Source organism: Taudactylus pleione, unplaced genomic scaffold (assembly GCF_031769625.1).
Source record: "Taudactylus pleione unplaced genomic scaffold, aTauple2 ptg001704l, whole genome shotgun sequence".
NCBI classification, from domain to species: Eukaryota; Metazoa; Chordata; class Amphibia; order Anura; family Myobatrachidae; genus Taudactylus; species Taudactylus pleione.
The window spans coordinates 108,798-127,070 of NW_028286101.1; the positions used below are offsets into that span (position 1 = coordinate 108,798).

The 18,273-nt window shown below is 46.8% G+C and overlaps 1 pseudogene; it reads right to left on the reverse strand.

The window, feature by feature from the left end:
• Positions 1 to 10,615: 10,615 nt before the first annotated feature.
• LOC148439559 (E3 ubiquitin/ISG15 ligase TRIM25-like) lies at positions 10,616 to 12,743 on the reverse strand (annotated as a pseudogene).
• Positions 12,744 to 18,273: the final 5,530 nt, after the last annotated feature.

The window sequence follows — 18,273 nt, forward strand, 5'->3', positions numbered from 1 at the left end:
GTTCCTATCCAGATCAGACCTGTAATTTAGCCGGCGTTGACTCGGGATATTCCCGAGTCGGCACCGCTCACACCGCAGTCGGGTCTGCATAGACCCGGATTTCCCAGCGTGAAAGTGGATGCTTGGAGATGACGTCATCTCCAAGCGCCACTGGAGCCGGACCAATTGGCCGGCTTGCAGCGCACTCCAGGTCATCGTGACCCGGAGTGCACTGTTCTCACAGCAGGGTTTCATGGGCTATGCCCGTGTAAAAACCCTGCTACTTACCTGGGTTGGATTGCCGGGTCACTCGACCCAGCGATCCAACCCTCTCCCCTTTTACACCAGGGAGCTGCCCGGGTTACCCTGCAATAACCCGGGTTTTAGCTCCGGTGTAAAAGTGGTATAACATGCACAAATGAACAAAAAGTAGGATAAACCAGCGCTTCACATTTCAGGAAGTCTCCTAGTAGTGGACTCCTTGAAATGCGTTAAAGTCATCTTTTAAATATTTTGAACCAAGGAGGACTATGATTTTCACTTAGAAGTGGATTACGTGTGTATAGGAGATCAGAGCACACACCCCTTGCCCCTGATGACTGCAGCCTAACGATGTTGGGTGTGTAAACTTCACTGTGAATTAGAGTGTTGTACTGTACATACTCCTTGGAATTTACATTTTTATTGTTTATAGATTTTATAGATTATAGACTTGTTTTATAGATGACCATGTAAGGACTGTGCATGTGATCGAATATATATTTCCTGCTTCTGCCTGGGATCTATCTGTGCGTGACCTCTGTGCTGGGGATCCAGACTAAAGATACCTATATGGGAATGCGAGGCAGAACGCAGATGTAAGTGTTGCTATTTGTATATAAGCTGCTTATTTGTGTCCACTGAGAAGAAAAGGAACCTTGAAGTGCATTCGAGACAGAATGAATATGTAAGTCTCCGTTTTCTTTTTTCCCCAAAGATTGCTGAAATATACATGCTCAGAACTAGGAGAGATCCTGAAGTGTGAAGCAGTTTTATATACAGACATATTTGTAATGTCGAAGCCGGATGATTGGCTGAGACAGAATCTGTTTACAATCAAGATCTGCAAGACGCCAATTTGTGACTGGTCGCAAAACGCCATTTTAGCTACAACTAAAATAATCCTTACATTAAATATTCAGTGATGACAAGACAGGTTTTTTTTTTTGATTTGTCTGTAAAAAATAATTAAGAATACACAAAGGTATCGTGATCGTTTGCTCTGCACACAGAACAGTATGCCTATGAAAATTGAGAATACACAAAAACACTGATCTACTCAGACAGAATGAATTTGAAAACAATTGTTAGGCATTTAAGCTATTGTTAGCCATTGTAGGCATGGTATCTGATGGGGTTAAGCTAAATAAACCATTGTATTTAAGTCTGAGGCTTAAACAAATTAGCATTACCTGTGTGATCTCATCAAGCCTCTTGTTGATCACATGTGTAAACACATTGCCTGTCATTGTTGTAGCCCAGTAATATCAAAACCAAGTAATGCATAGAGAGAGATATGTGTGTGTGTATATATATATATATATATATATATATATAATATATATATATAGAGAGAGATATAAATCTCTCTCTCTCTCTCTCTCTCTCTATATATATATATATATATTTATATAAATATTTATATATATATTAATTCATGGTAAATACATGCATGCACATAGACAATCGCATGTGTTCCCACAATGCGTGCATATATATATATACAGTTGCTATTTCAGATATAAACAGACACACAACGCATACTTACATATAATCCTAAATATACACACAATTACATTAAAAGGTTCTGCAGTATTGCAGGTTAATATTCAAGGTTTATTCAGTGTTATTAATGTTGTGAAATAAATGTTATATGATATCTATGGTTTAGTACATGATAAGCAGACCATGTTTGGCGCCATTCTGATCCGCTGTTTATTTGCAGATCTCCAGTTATATCGGCAAGGGAATCGGATCATGCGTTCGGGAGTTATGGACCATAGTGAATTATTGTTTGAAATATAAAACTCTGTATGCTGAGCCTGTGGTTAATTTAAATGAAGTAAAGAAAGACAATGCAATCTGGAGAAGATTGGACATACCCCTAGAACTGCCCAATAAGAAGATCACCCACGAGCAAGAACCAATGGAATTATGTTTGTCTGTCTACATTGTTGTTATCATGATCTGTAAGGTATATAGCCTCGTCCCAACCCCAGTTAGGAGCCATTCTTCTTGATGACCACAGGCTTCTGGATTGATGACTGTAACTGGGACCGGTGCGCTGGCGTATGTAATGACTGTACCTCTTGGGTCTGTATGATTTATTTGCATAATTGTATTTAGATCACAGTATGTAACTATCTGTTTTTATTTTGAATAATAACTTTTTGTGCTTTGGAACCACAATCAAAGTCTGGAAGTGTTTATTTTTGTGTGCGACTATTGATAATGCTATTTAGCATCATCTAGGGTTTATAGGTTATAGGCAGGATTGCATAGAGGTTTTAAATAGGTATCCATAGTAGTGTCGTCGCCATCTGACAACCAGCCTATTGGTGGGGTCAGTGGGGATTTCCCACCAGGACGCTGGGAGCCACCATCTGGCCAACATGATGGTTTGTATTATCCAAGGTATAAACTTTCTATCATCAGATGATAGATGTGACCCATAAACTTAAACTAAACTTAACTAAAATAAACACATGAGACCAAGTTATGCCGTTTAAATTAACTGGTCAGCTTTATTTAGTTACAATGATAAGTATGGTGGCAGGAGAAAGAACGGCAAACAACCAGTCTCCACTTGTCTTAGGCCAAAAGTATATCACAACCTGTGAGGGCCAACTATACCTTTCAGAGCAAAGCCGCTGACTCCAATAGGGTGAAATCAGCCTAATCAGTGCATTGAAGGGGTGCGCACCACTCATACTGCCACAAGATGGACGCTTCAATATTGCCGGTCTTTCCCTGCTATGAAATAAAGCCGACACAAGACACAATAGAGGGTGGGAGATCAAATTCAAAGAGGCAGATTTACAACATCAGATTCCCCACACCCTCTCACATAACACACCCCCTAACCTCTCATCCTATCATCACACCCTCTCACAAAACACACCCCCTAACCTCTCATCCTATCACCACACCCTCACATAACACGCCTCCTAACCTCTCATCCTATCACCACATCCTCTCACATAACATGCCCCCTAATCTCTCATCCTATCACCACACCCTCTCACTTAACACACCCCCCTAACCTCTCATCATATCGCCACATCCTCTCACTTAACACACCCCCTAACCTCTCATCCTATCACCACACCCTCTCACATAACACACCCCCTAACCTCTCAACCTATCACCACACCCTCTCACATAACACGCCCCCTAACCTCTCATCCTATCACCACACCCTCTCACATAACACGCCCCCTAACCTCTCATCCTATCACCACACCCTCTCACATAACACGCCCCCTAACCTCTCATCCTATCGCCATACCCTCTCACATAACACACCCCCTAACCTCTCATCCTATCACCACACCCTCTCACATAACATGCCCCCTAACCTCTCATCCTATCACCACACCCTCTCACATAACATGCCCCCTAACCTCTCATCCGATCACCACACCCTCTCACATAACACGCCCCCTAACCTCTCATCCTATTACCACACCCTCTCACATAACACACCCCCTAACCTCTCATTCTATCACCACACCCTTTCATGTAACACACCCCCTAACCTCTCATCCTATCACCACACCCTCTCACATAACACACCCCCTAACCTCTCATCCTATCATCACAACCTCTCACATAACACACCACCTAACCTCTCATCCTATCACCACATCCTCTCACATAACACACCCCCTAATCTCTCATCCTATCACCACACCCTCTCACATAACACACCCCCTAACCTCTCATCCTATCACTACACCCTCTCACATAACACACCCGCAAACCTCTCATCTTATCACCACACCCTCCCACATAACACGCCTCCTAACCTCTCATCCTATCACCACACCCTCTCACATAACACACCCCCTAACCTCTCATCCTATCACCACACCCTCTCACATAACACACCCCCTAACCTCTCATCCTATCACCACACCCTCTCACATAACACGCCCCCTAACCTCTCATCCTATCACCACACCCTCTCACATAACACGCCCCCTAATCACTCATCCTATCACCACACCCTCTCACATAACACACCCCATAACCGCTCATCCTATCACTACACCCTCTCACATAACACACCCCATAACCGCTCATCCTATCACCACACCCTCTCACATAACACGCCCGCTAACCTCTCATCCTATCACCACACCTTCTCACAAAACACACCCCCTAACCTCTCATCCTATCACCACACCCTCTCACATAACACACCCCCTAATCTCTCATCCTATCACCACACCCTCTCACATAACACGCCCCCTAACCTCTCATCCTATCACTACACCCTCTCACATAACACGCCCGCTAACCTCTCATCCTATCACCACACCCTCTCACAAAACACACCCCCTAACCTCTCATCCTATCACCACACCCTCACATAACACGCCTCCTAACCTCTCATCCTATCACCACATCCTCTCACATAACATGCCCCCTAATCTCTCATCCTATCACCACACCCTCTCACTTAACACACCCCCCTAACCTCTCATCATATCGCCACATCCTCTCACTTAACACACCCCCTAACCTCTCATCCTATCACCACACCCTCTCACATAACACACCCCCTAACCTCTCAACCTATCACCACACCCTCTCACATAACACGCCCCCTAACCTCTCATCCTATCACCACACCCTCTCACATAACACGCCCCCTAACCTCTCATCCTATCACCACACCCTCTCACATAACACGCCCCCTAACCTCTCATCCTATCACCATACCCTCTCACATAACACACCCCCTAACCTCTCATCCTATCACCACACCCTCTCACATAACACGCCCCCTAACCTCTCATCCTATCACCACACCCTCTCACATAACATGCCCCCTAACCTCTCATCCGATCACCACACCCTCTCACATAACACGCCCCCTAACCTCTCATCCTATTACCACACCCTCTCACATAACACACCCCCTAACCTCTCATTCTATCACCACACCCTTTCATGTAACACACCCCCTAACCTCTCATCCTATCACCACACCCTCTCACATAACACACCCCCTAACCTCTCATCCTATCATCACACCCTCTCACATAACACACCACCTAACCTCTCATCCTATCACCACATCCTCTCACATAACACACCCCCTAATCTCTCATCCTATCACCACACCCTCTCACATAACACACCCCCTAACCTCTCATCCTATCACTACACCCTCTCACATAACACACCCGCAAACCTCTCATCTTATCACCACACCCTCCCACATAACATGCCTCCTAACCTCTCATCCTATCACCACACCCTCTCACATAACACACCCCCTAACCTCTCATCCTATCACCACACCCTCTCACATAACACACCCCCTAACCTCTCATCCTATCACCACACCCTCTCACATAACACGCCCCCTAACCTCTCATCCTATCACCACACCCTCTCACATAACACACCCCCTAACCTCTCATCCTATCACCACACCCTCTCACATAACACACCCCCTAATCTCTCATCCTATCACCACACCCTCTCACATAACACACCCCATAACCGCTCATCCTATCACTACACCCTCTCACAAAACACACCCCCTAACCTCTCATCCTATCACCACACCCTCACATAACACGCCTCCTAACCTCTCATCCTATCACCACATCCTCTCACATAACATGCCCCCTAATCTCTCATCCTATCACCACACCCTCTCACATAACACGCCCCCTAACCTCTCATCCTATCTCCACACCCTCTCACTTAACACACCCCCCTAACCTCTCATCATATCACCACATCCTCTCACTTAACACACCCCCTAACCTCTCATCCTATCACCACACCCTCTCACATAACACACCCCCTAACCTCTCAACCTATCACCACACCCTCTCACATAACACGCCCCCTAACCTCTCATCCTATCACCACACCCTCTCACATAACACGCCCCCTAACCTCTCATCCGATCACCACACCCTCTCACATAACACGCCCCCTAACCTCTCATCCTATCACCACACCCTCTCACATAACATGCCCCTAACCTCTCATCCAATCACCACACCCTCTCACATAGCACACCCCCTAACCTCTCATTCTATCACCACACCCTTTCATGTAACACACCCCCTAACCTCTCATCCTATCACCACACCCTCTCACATCACACCCCCTAACCTCTCATCCTATCATCACACCCTCTCACATAACACACCACCTAACCTCTCATCCTATCACCACACCCTCTCATATAACACGCCCCCTAACCTCTCATCCTATCACCACACCCTCTCATATAACACGCCCCCTAACCTCTCATCCTATCACCACACCCTCTCACATAACACACCCCCTAACCTCTCATCCTATCACCACACCCTCTCACATAACACACCCCCTAACCTCTCATCCTATCACCACACCCTCTCACATAACACACCCCCTAACCTCTCATCCTATCACCACACCTTCTCACATAACATGCCAACTAACCTCTCATCCTATCACCACACCCTCTCACATAACACACCCCCTAACCTCTCATCCTATCACCACACCCTCTCACATCACACCCCCTAACCTCTCATCCTATCACCACACCCTCTCACATAACACGCCCCCTAACCTCTCATCCTATCACCACACCCTCTCACATAACACGCCCCCTAACCTCTCATCCTATCACCACACCCTCTCACATAACACGCCCCCTAACCTCTCATCCTATCACCACACCCTCTCACATAACACACCCCCTAACCTCTCATCCTATCATCACACCCTCTCACATAACACACCACCTAACCTCTCATCCTATCACCACATCCTCTCACATAACACACCCCCTAATCTCTCATCCTATCACCACACCCTCTCACATAACACACCCCCTAACCTCTCATCCTATCACCACACCCTCTCACATAACACACCCGCAAACCTCTCATCTTATCACCACACCCTCCCACATAACATGCCTCCTAACCTCTCATCCTATCACCACACCCTCTCACATAACACACCCCCTAACCTCTCATCCTATCACCACACCCTCTCACATAACACACCCCCTAACCTCTCATCCTATCACCACACCCTCTCACATAACACGCCCCCTAACCTCTCATCCTATCACCACACCCTCTCACATAACACACCCCCTAATCTCTCATCCTATCACCACACCCTCTCACATAACACACCCCATAACCGCTCATCCTATCACTACACCCTCTCACATAACACACCCCATAACCGCTCATCCTATCACTACACCCTCTCACATAACACGCCCGCTAACCTCTCATCCTATCACCACACCCTCTCACAAAACACACCCCCTAACCTCTCATCCTATCACCACACCCTCACATAACACGCCTCCTAACCGCTCATCCTATCACCACATCCTCTCACATAACATGCCCCCTAATCTCTCATCCTATCACCACACCCTCTCACATAACACGCCCCCTAACCTCTCATCCTATCTCCACACCCTCTCACTTAACACACCCCCCTAACCTCTCATCATATCACCACATCCTCTCACTTAACACACCCCCTAACCTCTCATCCTATCACCACACCCTCTCACATAACACACCCCCTAACCTCTCATCCTATCACCACACCCTCTCACATAACACGCCCCCTAACCTCTCATCCGATCACCACACCCTCTCACATAACACGCCCCCTAACCTCTCATCCTATCACCACACCCTCTCACATAACATGCCCCTAACCTCTCATCCAATCACCACACCCTCTCACATAGCACACCCCCTAACCTCTCATTCTATCACCACACCCTTTCATGTAACACACCCCCTAACCTCTCATCCTATCACCACACCCTCTCACATAACACACCCCCTAACCTCTCATCCTATCATCACACCCTCTCACATAACACACCACCTAACCTCTCATCCTATCACCACACCCTCTCATATAACACGCCCCCTAACCTCTCATCCTATCACCACACCCTCTCATATAACACGCCCCCTAACCTCTCATCCTATCACCACACCCTCTCACATAACACACCCCCTAACCTCTCATCCTATCACCACACCCTCTCACATAACACACCCCCTAACCTCTCATCCTATCACCACACCCTCTCACATAACACACCCCCTAACCTCTCATCCTATCACCACACCTTCTCACATAACATGCCAACTAACCTCTCATCCTATCACCACACCCTCTCACATAACACACCCCCTAACCTCTCATCCTATCACCACACCCTCTCACATCACACCCCCTAACCTCTCATCCTATCACCACACCCTCTCACATAACACGCCCCCTAACCTCTCATCCTATCACCACACCCTCTCACATAACACGCCCCCTAACCTCTCATCCTATCACCACACCCTCTCACATAACACGCCCCCTAACCTCTCATCCTATCACCACACCCTCTCACATAGGGCCGCTCTGAACGAGCGCCCGCTGTGAATCAGGGCGTTTTGTATTTTTCGTTGCGGCCTCTTGGCCACTCGCATAGCTATTGCGAGCGGCCATGATGATGGTCAAGACCATCGCGACCATCGGGCTTGCGACGAGACCTTTGCGGTAGGGTCTCGTTGCCGCAAGCCCCAGAGTGCTTTTGGCTCTAACAGAGCCAAAAGCACTCCCACTGACATCACTTGTGATGTCAGTGGGGCCGACCCCAGGTGGTAGGCGTTCCCATGGGAACGCCTCCATCTGGGCAGCCATGCCCCCGGCCCACACACCAAAGGGGGCTTGCTGTCGCTCAACATCGATAGCACACCCCTTGCCCGTCGCTATCTGGGTCTCGCGCATGCGCACGACGGAGCCGGCTCCATCGTATGCATGCACACTGGGCCACCATTGACCCTCTTGCGAGTGCATAGTACTCGCGAGCGGGTCTGAATCATGCCCATAACACGCCCCCTAACCTCTCGCCCTTTCACATCTGCCTACCTTCTGTCAAACAAAAAACAAACATCTTTAACTTTATTAACCCCCTCTATCCCTGACTAGAAGTTTATGTGCTCTCGGTTCTAGCCCAAACCTCCATTATATTTTGTGGTATAAGTGACACACAGGCTGGGTGTAGGATAATGAGAGACGTCCTTCCCATAGGATCATGCCATGTGACACATATAAGCTGTAATATATTAGGTGATATTAGCAATGACCAGGGAGGTAGTAATGCCCCTGTACAGTGGGGGGAGATGTCATAGTATGGACTGAGGACTATACTACACAATACCCATAGTAACTGGTGCACTGCAGCCTCTGTGCTGGGAAATGTGCAGCTTCTTGTTCTCAGTGTGTTTTCAGGACTGGGTACTTTTCCCTCTGGGCTCAAGTTGGTCTGCAGTCGGCCCTGTGTACACACATTTGGGGAGCCCTGTGTACACACATTTGGGGAGCTCTGTGTACACACATTTGGGGAGCTCTGTGTACACACATTTGGGGAGCTCTGTGTACACACATTTGGGGAGCCCTGTGTACACACATTTGGGGAGCCCTGTGTACACACATTTGGGGAGCCCTGTGTACACACATTTATGGAGCCCTGTGTACACACATTTGGGGAGCCATGTGTACACACATTTGGGGAGCCCTGTGTACACACATTTGGGGAGCTCTGTGTACACACATTTGGGGAGCTCTGTGTACACAAATTTGGGGAGCTCTGTGTACACAAATTTGGGGAGCCCTGTGTACACACATTTGGGGAGCCCTGTGTACACACATTTGGGGAGCCCTGTGTACACACATTTATGGAGCCCTGTGTACACACATTTATGGAGCCCTGTGTACACACATTTGGGGAGCCATGTGTACACACATTTGGGGAGCTCTGTGTACACACATTTGGGGAGCCCTGTGTACACACATTTGGGGAGCTCTGTGTACACACATTTATGGAGCCCTGTGTACACACATTTGGGGAGCTCTGTGTATACACATTTGGGGAGCCCTGTGTACACACATTTGGGGAGCTCTGTGTACACACATTTGGGGAGCCCTGTGTACACACATTTGGGGAGCCCTAGCATAAAAAAAAATATTAGACTGTCTGCACTGAAAATATAACTCTACGTAAAGCAGGTTTTTATGTTGCTTAGAAGTGATGTTGCCCATAGCAAACAATCAGATTCTACTTAACATTTAACTAGCATCTTCTAGAGGATAATAGCTGGAATCTGATTGGTTTCTATGCTCAACATCACTTCTAAAACTCTCACTTTAGTAAATGTACCCCTAGAAATGTATGAAATCTGCTTAAGTATGTTAGGGTGGTGTTATAACGAGGGTACTATAAAGAGGAAACACTGTATAATGACCATTATTAATTAAAGAGACAGAATAGAAATCATTTAATTTTATGATCAGTAAAATACAATAAAGCTTAACTAAGAGGCATGCTGTGACTTGTAGTCCAACACATCTTGTATAAGAAAGTCATGGAACTCCCAGTAGGTGGAGCTTTGCAAAAACAACACCCCTTTTACCCCCTGCGTACACCACAGCCAATAGGAGCAAGCACAGCGCAGATCACATTGATAGGGTACACACTGACTGACAGACAGTTACTGCAGCCAATCACAGCTCCTAGTGACTCCATCAACTGGTGTGAGACTGGAGCAGTAGATTCACCAGATCTGCTTTATGTGCTGCCCTGTCTTGAAACCAGCACAAGCGCTGATGATCCTGGCATTGTGCCACAATCTATATTGCATATCTCCACAAAATATGGTGCTGGCCACAAGGTAAGTACATGGATTGGGTGCAGGGTGTGCGGCATGAATGCCCCTTCACTCAGTTGTCCATGTGCGCCACACACCCTGCACCTATTGTAGATAAACCACTGAGATCCCTCCCCCCCAAAAAAATTATTTAATTTTGCTATTTAAAAGTTCTACCAATCAGATTCCCCTCCCTGTGATGTCATCAGTCTCCAAGCAGATATCTTACGTTCATCCAGATATCTCTATACACCCTGTGCTTACACATAATGCAGCATGAAGGGGCTCAGTGAAGGTGGCAGTGAAGGTGTGCAAGTGTCTGATGGGGTCACATAGAGAGTAAAAGGACAGCTGTCCTGCCTCATAATCAAGAAATATCCCCATTCTGTCACACGGAATATTGCAAAGTAACTGAATAATTTCACTGTCATGCATCAATATGTACTGATTATTATACCCCTTATATAAACACCAGGACTTGCTATTACGTCCAATGAGTGACTGCGGCCCTTTCCTGTCTATACTGGGATAACAAATCCCCACCCTCCACCCCACTGATTCCCTGATATCCACTTTCCAGTAATGTTCACCTGAGGAGAATCTCCTGGTGCTTATTACCTGAGAACACTGAAATCTCTCTGCTGTTTCTGGCCTTTCTTGGCCAGGTGAGCAGAATACAGTTTTCATATCACTTAATATATCTATATCATTGCCAGCTGTGGTTACATCCAGCAATATGTCTGTAGCTTCAAGCACATAGACCCCTGTGTTTATGCCTTTTATTATTTTAGATAATCCTTTCTGTAATTTCCTTGAAATGAAACCCACATCCAGATCTCCTACATCATGGACCTGGTTACCATGTGTCTCTCTGTCCTCAGTATTACACAAGTCACCTGTGTCAGGTTCCTGTAAGACAGTCACTGGATCAGACATGTTACACAGCTCCTCAATGTGACGCATCTTCCTGGACAGCTCGTCCTTCTTTATTTCCAGCTGCTGGATCAGATCAGAGACTGAGAGTGAAACGTGCTGTTCCTGCCTGGAGATCTCACTCAGGGCTTTCTTCTCCAGGTTTTCCAGCTGTCTCCTGATGTCTCTAAACAGGGCAGTGACTCTCTCTGTTACACCAGCTGCTTTTTCCTTATGTCTTCTTCTATGCTCCTGCAATCTCTGCACTCTATCTTCAGTCTCCTCTCTCTTTGTGATCAGTTTCTGCAGAACATCTCTCAGCTTCTCCTTCTTCTCAGAGGCCTCATCCAGTGTCTCCACCTGGTGTCCTCTGTGCTCCCCAATCAGACAGCAGGACACACAGATACAGGCAGAGTCCTTAGTGCAGTAATATCTGAAGAGCTCTTTATGGATGGAGCATTTCCTGATCCCCAGAGCAGTGATGGGATCAGATAAGACGTGTTCTGGTGAGTTGCTGTGTACTCTCAGGTGATTATCACACAGATGAGCCTCACAATGCAGACAGGATTTAGCAGCAGGTACAGGAGAGTCCACACACTAAGTGCAGAAGATCCCAGTCTCCTCCTGATCTGGCCGAGTAGATGGGAAACTCCCCACTATGTTACACAGAGTTATGTTCCGTATCAGTGCTGGACGTCTTCTGAACTTTTTTCTGCATTCAGGACAGGTATAATCTTCTGTCCATTCCTCATGTGTATCCAGCACACGAGCAATACAGCCCCGGCAGAAGTTGTGGCCACATGTCAGGGTTACAGGATCTGTATAAATGCTCAGGCAGATGGAACACACCAGCTCCTGTCTCAGATCAGCAGACGCCATCGTTGTCAGCAGGAGAGAGAAATGAAAGTGACAGTCTCTGACACTCAGATACCAACATGTGTGTTGCACAATTTCCCCTCACGGCCTGTCACACAAATTAAATCTATAGGTCAGCTAGAAAATAATATTTATAAACTGTAAAGGTAATTTAATGATAAATATTAATTCTGTATATTTTACACAAAAATTACACTACAAAATAATGTTATTTAATTTGTTATGATTTTGTGATTATAAAAATATATAATAAATGAATAAAGAGTTTAGCTATACAATACCTGTCACACAGTATAGGCTTCTGTGGCCAAATAAAAGGAAAAACTATCAGATATTCCATAATATGTTTTACTATTTATCTTGCTAAGAAACAAGTTTTTACATTATAAATATACAGAAGTTATTGGCTACATCCTATAGGCTCATGCTTCACTTATTTGTTAAAGAAATGCAAAGTCCCATAACGGCTACAGATGCAAAAGTTGAAATAGTAATCCATCACTCACTGACCAGCATGGAGTAAACCCTGGGGATAGGAATAAGGAAGACGTGTGCTACAAGAAAATGGCCACCGCTCTCCAGTACATTGACAGCTACAAAAGTGACTTGTGTCCCTGTATGTAACTGTTTATACTTGTAAATAATATGTTCATGCCACACAGCCCTTGTATTTACTACTACTGGGGGGCAAGATAGTTTAATTGTATACCCCATCACCGGCTATATGAGGTGGCCAGATCAATGGTTCAGAACTGTGTGGAGCCGGGGAAAGCCATGCACTAGTGTCCTTGTGCCCACTCCCTTCAGAGCAGCAGAACTGACAAGCCCTGAGAGAACAGGGGAAGCCGGTGTCATTGTCTGCACACCAGCTTCCCTGCTACATCCACCTGATTGCCAGTTGCCCCATCTCCTGAACTGACAGCCTCGAGCGGCAGGTGGGAAGAGATGGTGACACGTGCAACAACCCTATAAATAGGGATGGCCATCTAAGGGGTGTCCATCAATGGTTGTTATCATTGCATCCATCAGTGATTACTATCGATGGTGCACAAACCATCTATGGTGAACCATCAATGGCTTGCACCCCTTGATGGCCATCACTGCTGGGGGCGTAAACAGAAAAAAATGTGTGACTCTAACAAATGGCGCTTAATAACAAAAAATAATAAACATGCGTTATAGTCGCATTACTTCCCTTAAAAAACGTGATATCCTGTGGAATGGATTTGATGTGGACTTGAAGTGATTCTTCTCCTCTTTTATCCTCCAGTATATATGTGATTTCATAAAAACATTAAAAAACACAAAAAATGTGTAACACAGTTATTCACTTAGGATTTACTTTTTTGTATTCACACTGCTGGGGGCATGGTTGGCCATGGGCCAATCAAAAATGAGGACGGGGCATAGCAGCTGCCGGGTGGTGGGGCCAATCTCTGTCCCCTCAAGAAAAAAATAATCATCGGCTCCCACTCATCCATTGATGGCAAAACCATCGGCTATTGACAGTTAACAATCGATGATTGTTCACTATCGATTGTCGATGGCCATCCATAATAAATAGGAGAGCAGCACCCCAACGGGAAGTGCAGTGGCTGACAGGAGAGGAGAGGAGCTGGCCTCACTGTCCCTTATCTCAGACTGGAGGATCGCAAACACACCAGGCATCAGAGAGTGAGTGGAAGCTAAGTGATCCAGACACGGAGTGGATGCTCTTCAAGGGGGGTGACTGACTGATGAAAGAGTGATTGTTTTCCTGAGGCTGCCATTGGAAGCATAACCAGCCCCATCCCTGAGCCAGCAGCACTGCCAGCAGGGAGAAGGTAGGTTTGTTCTCTGACAGACAGGGGTAATGAGCCAACCAGCACCAGGAGTTGAGTAAGCTTATGCTGTATAGTTTATATGTAAAGAACTAGCATTAATAGACTGTCTGCAAAGGAGCCGGCCCATACATTCAGATGACACTTAGGGGTAAATTTACTAAGATTCGAGTTTGGATTCTCTGGAGAGTTTGGGCATTTTTTCCACTCGCAAATTTACTAATGTAAAACTTGGGAGAGAAATCTCCTTTGCTACGGGAAAATTCTAGAGAGTTAGCAAACTGTCTTCACTTCACCATTGGCCAAACTCCAGTTACTTTTCACTAGTGAAGATAAGATTCAGGAATCTATCAAGATGAGAGTTTCTAAACTCTCATGAGAACAGACAATACTCCAAATTCATGAAATCAATTCACCTGTCTGTGAGCTGTGAGTTCAGCAGAAACATACACAGATCAGCAGGGCCATAGCTAGGGTAGTGTGGCTGGTGCCATCGCACAGGGCACCACAGGTCAGGGGGCGCTGTTTGGGCCTGTCAAATTTCTGTTTATGATCATTCTTGCTTGTAGCTTCCTCTTATTTCATCCCCAGCATCTCCTGGCCTCTCCTATCTCTTCCCTAGCCCTTCCCCATGAGGCCATGGCCCTCTCTCAGGTGCACTATATTATGTCCCTATTTATCCCCAGTATCTCCTGGCCTCCCCTATCTCTTCCCTGGCCCTTCCCCATGAGGCCATGGCACTCTCTCAGGTGCACTATATTATGTCCCTATTTATCCCTAGCATCTCCTGGCCTCCCCTATCTCTTCCCTGGCCCTTCCCCATGAGGCCATGGCCCTCTCTCAGGTGCACTATATTATGTCCCTATTTATCCCCAGCATCTCCTGGCCTCTCCTATCTCTTCCCTGGCCCTTCCCCATGAGGCCATGGCCCTCTCTCAGGTGCACTATATTATGTCCCTATTTATCCCCAGCATCTCCTGGCCTCCCCTATCTCTTCCCTGGCCCTTCCCCATGAGGCCATGGCCCTCTCTCAGGTGCACTATACTATGTCCCTATTTATCCCCAGCATCTCCTGGCCTCCCCTATCTCTACCCTGGCCCTTCCCCATGAGGCCATGGCCCTCTCTCAGGTGCACTATATTATGTCCCTATTTATCCCCAGTATCTCCTGGCCTTCCCTATCTCTTCCCTGGCCCTTCCCCATGAGGCCATGGCCCTCTCTCAGGTGCACTATATTATGTCCCTATTTATCCCCAGCATCTCCTGACCTCCCCTATCTCTTCCCTAGCCCTTCCCTATGAGGCCATGGCCCTCTCTCAGGTGCACTATACTATGTCCCTATTTATCCCCAGCATCTCCTGGCCTCCCCTATCTCTTCCCTGGCCCTTCCCCATGAGGCCATGGCCCTCTCTCAGGTGCACTATATTATGTCCCTATTTATCCCCAGCATCTCCTGGCCTCCCCTATCTCTTCCCTGGCCCTTCCCCATTAGGCCATGGCCCTCTCTCAGGTGCACTATACTATGTCCCTATTTATCCCCAGCATCTCCTGGCCTCCCCTATCTCTTCCCTGGCCCTTCCACATGAGGCCATGGCCCTCTCTCAGGTGCACTATATTATGTCCCTATTTATCCCCAGCATCTCCTGGCCTCCCCTATCTCTTCCTTGGCCCTTCCCCATGAGGCCATGGCCCTCTCTCAGGTGCACTATATTATGTCCCTATTTATCCCCAGCATCTCCTGGCCTCTCCTATCTCTTCCCTGGCCCTTCCCCATGAAGCCATGGCCCTTTTTTTGGTGCATTATGTCCCTTTGAAAAATGAGGGGGGTGCCAATGCTCTTTCTGGCACAGGGTACCAAAATGTCTACTTACGGCTCTGCAGATCAGTGTGATCCATGTATGTTTCTGCCCGTAAGTAGTAAATGAAGGGTTAAGTTTTGTTAAAAAAATGACGTAGGGTCCCCCCAAAAAGACATAACCAGTCCTGGTTCCTTAAATGATGGGGGAAAAAAACGTGTAGGGTTCCCCCATAATTTTGGTACCAGCACCTGGCTGCAGGGCCAGTCCTAGTTTTAAATATAGTAGGACAAATGCATAGTGGTCACCCTATATTTAAAACCAGCACCGAACCCACACCGACCGGGGTGTAATGCCACAGCCAGGGGACCCTATCACCGGGTCTCCCTAGCCAAATCATTTGCACCCCAAGCTGGTCAGCCCAAGCCAGGGATCTCGGGGGAGGTGCCCCCCCCAAGAAAGGAGGCCCCCTCTCCCGACACCCCAGGCTTAGTCTAAATCCGAGGGCTCTCCCCCGCACCCCTGGGCTGTGGGTACATGAGTAATAATGGTGGAAATAGTTAGAAACTATTGTATTTTACAGTGGAACTATAGATGCCAGCATGCCTGCCCTTTGGCACTTGTGGAACTACAAAATAAATAGTTAAATAACCACAACACTTACACACCGTGTATAGTAAAACTTTATTACATACCTACCTAACTCATTCACACATACCTGCTGCCAGCTGTTCTGTCCCCTTCTCTCGTAGATTCCAATGGGGGTACCTGGAAAAAAGATCCGATACTGACCTCCATCCTCGCGCTGATCTCCATAGCATCCCCATACTTGGCAAAATAAAAATACGACTGACCCCATCCATGCCGCACATGTGTAAGTATACTGTATGTTGTCACATATACTTACACTACGCAAAATGACAGATGATCGCTTTCCCATGGACCACTAGCAAATCAGCGGCCGCTCATTGGCTCAAATCAGCGGCTGCTACATGCACCTGCTGATTGGCTAGTGGTCTGTGGGAATACAGGAATTTCCTGGCTGCTGTGCATCTGGAGGTGTCCATCTACCCCAGGAGAGGGACCTCCTACCCAGATCCTATTACAATGGTCATCATCATCATTCTCAGAAATAATGAGCAGAACCTCCTAATTATGTGTCAAGGAGTGTTTCGCATTAGTACTGGCTTATTAATAGTACAATGCTGCCCTCTTGCTTCTAATACAAGTAATAGCTCCCAGTGTATACGTGACTATTAATCAAATTGTTAGCAATGATTACACATGCACAGAAATGATAAGATATGTAATGAAGATGCTATAAACTTTCTATCGTCAGATGATAGATGTGACCCATAAACTTAAACTAAACTTAGCTAAAATAAACACAGGAGACCAAGTTATGCCATTTAAATTATTTGGTCAGCTTTATTTGGTTACAAGGTAGACATGGTGGCAGGAGAAAGAACGGCAACTAACCAGCGTCCACTTGTCTTAGGCCGGAAGTATATCACAACTTGTGAGGGCCAACTATCCCAGAAAAGGGTAGGGTGATATTAAAAACTTGCAAGGGCCAACTATCCCTTTCAGAGCAAGTGATGCGGCCCCAACACCCATGCCAATGCACCATTCATCCTGCTCAGTCGAGAGGTACCGCTGACCCCAATAGGGTGAAATCAGCCTATCAGTGCATTGAAGGGGTGCGCACCGCTATTACTGCTGCAAGATGGACACTTCAATATTGCCGGTCTTTCCCACCACAGCGGTTCACAGGAGAGAAGCAGCTCGCCACCATGCTAACCAACCAAACCCTTAATACTGCAAAAATGTCTTCTAGAAACAAAAAATTACCCTCCTCAGTAAGATGTACTCCATCCCTGCGGAAAAGGTGGGCATCCTGAATCCGAATTAAAGGATG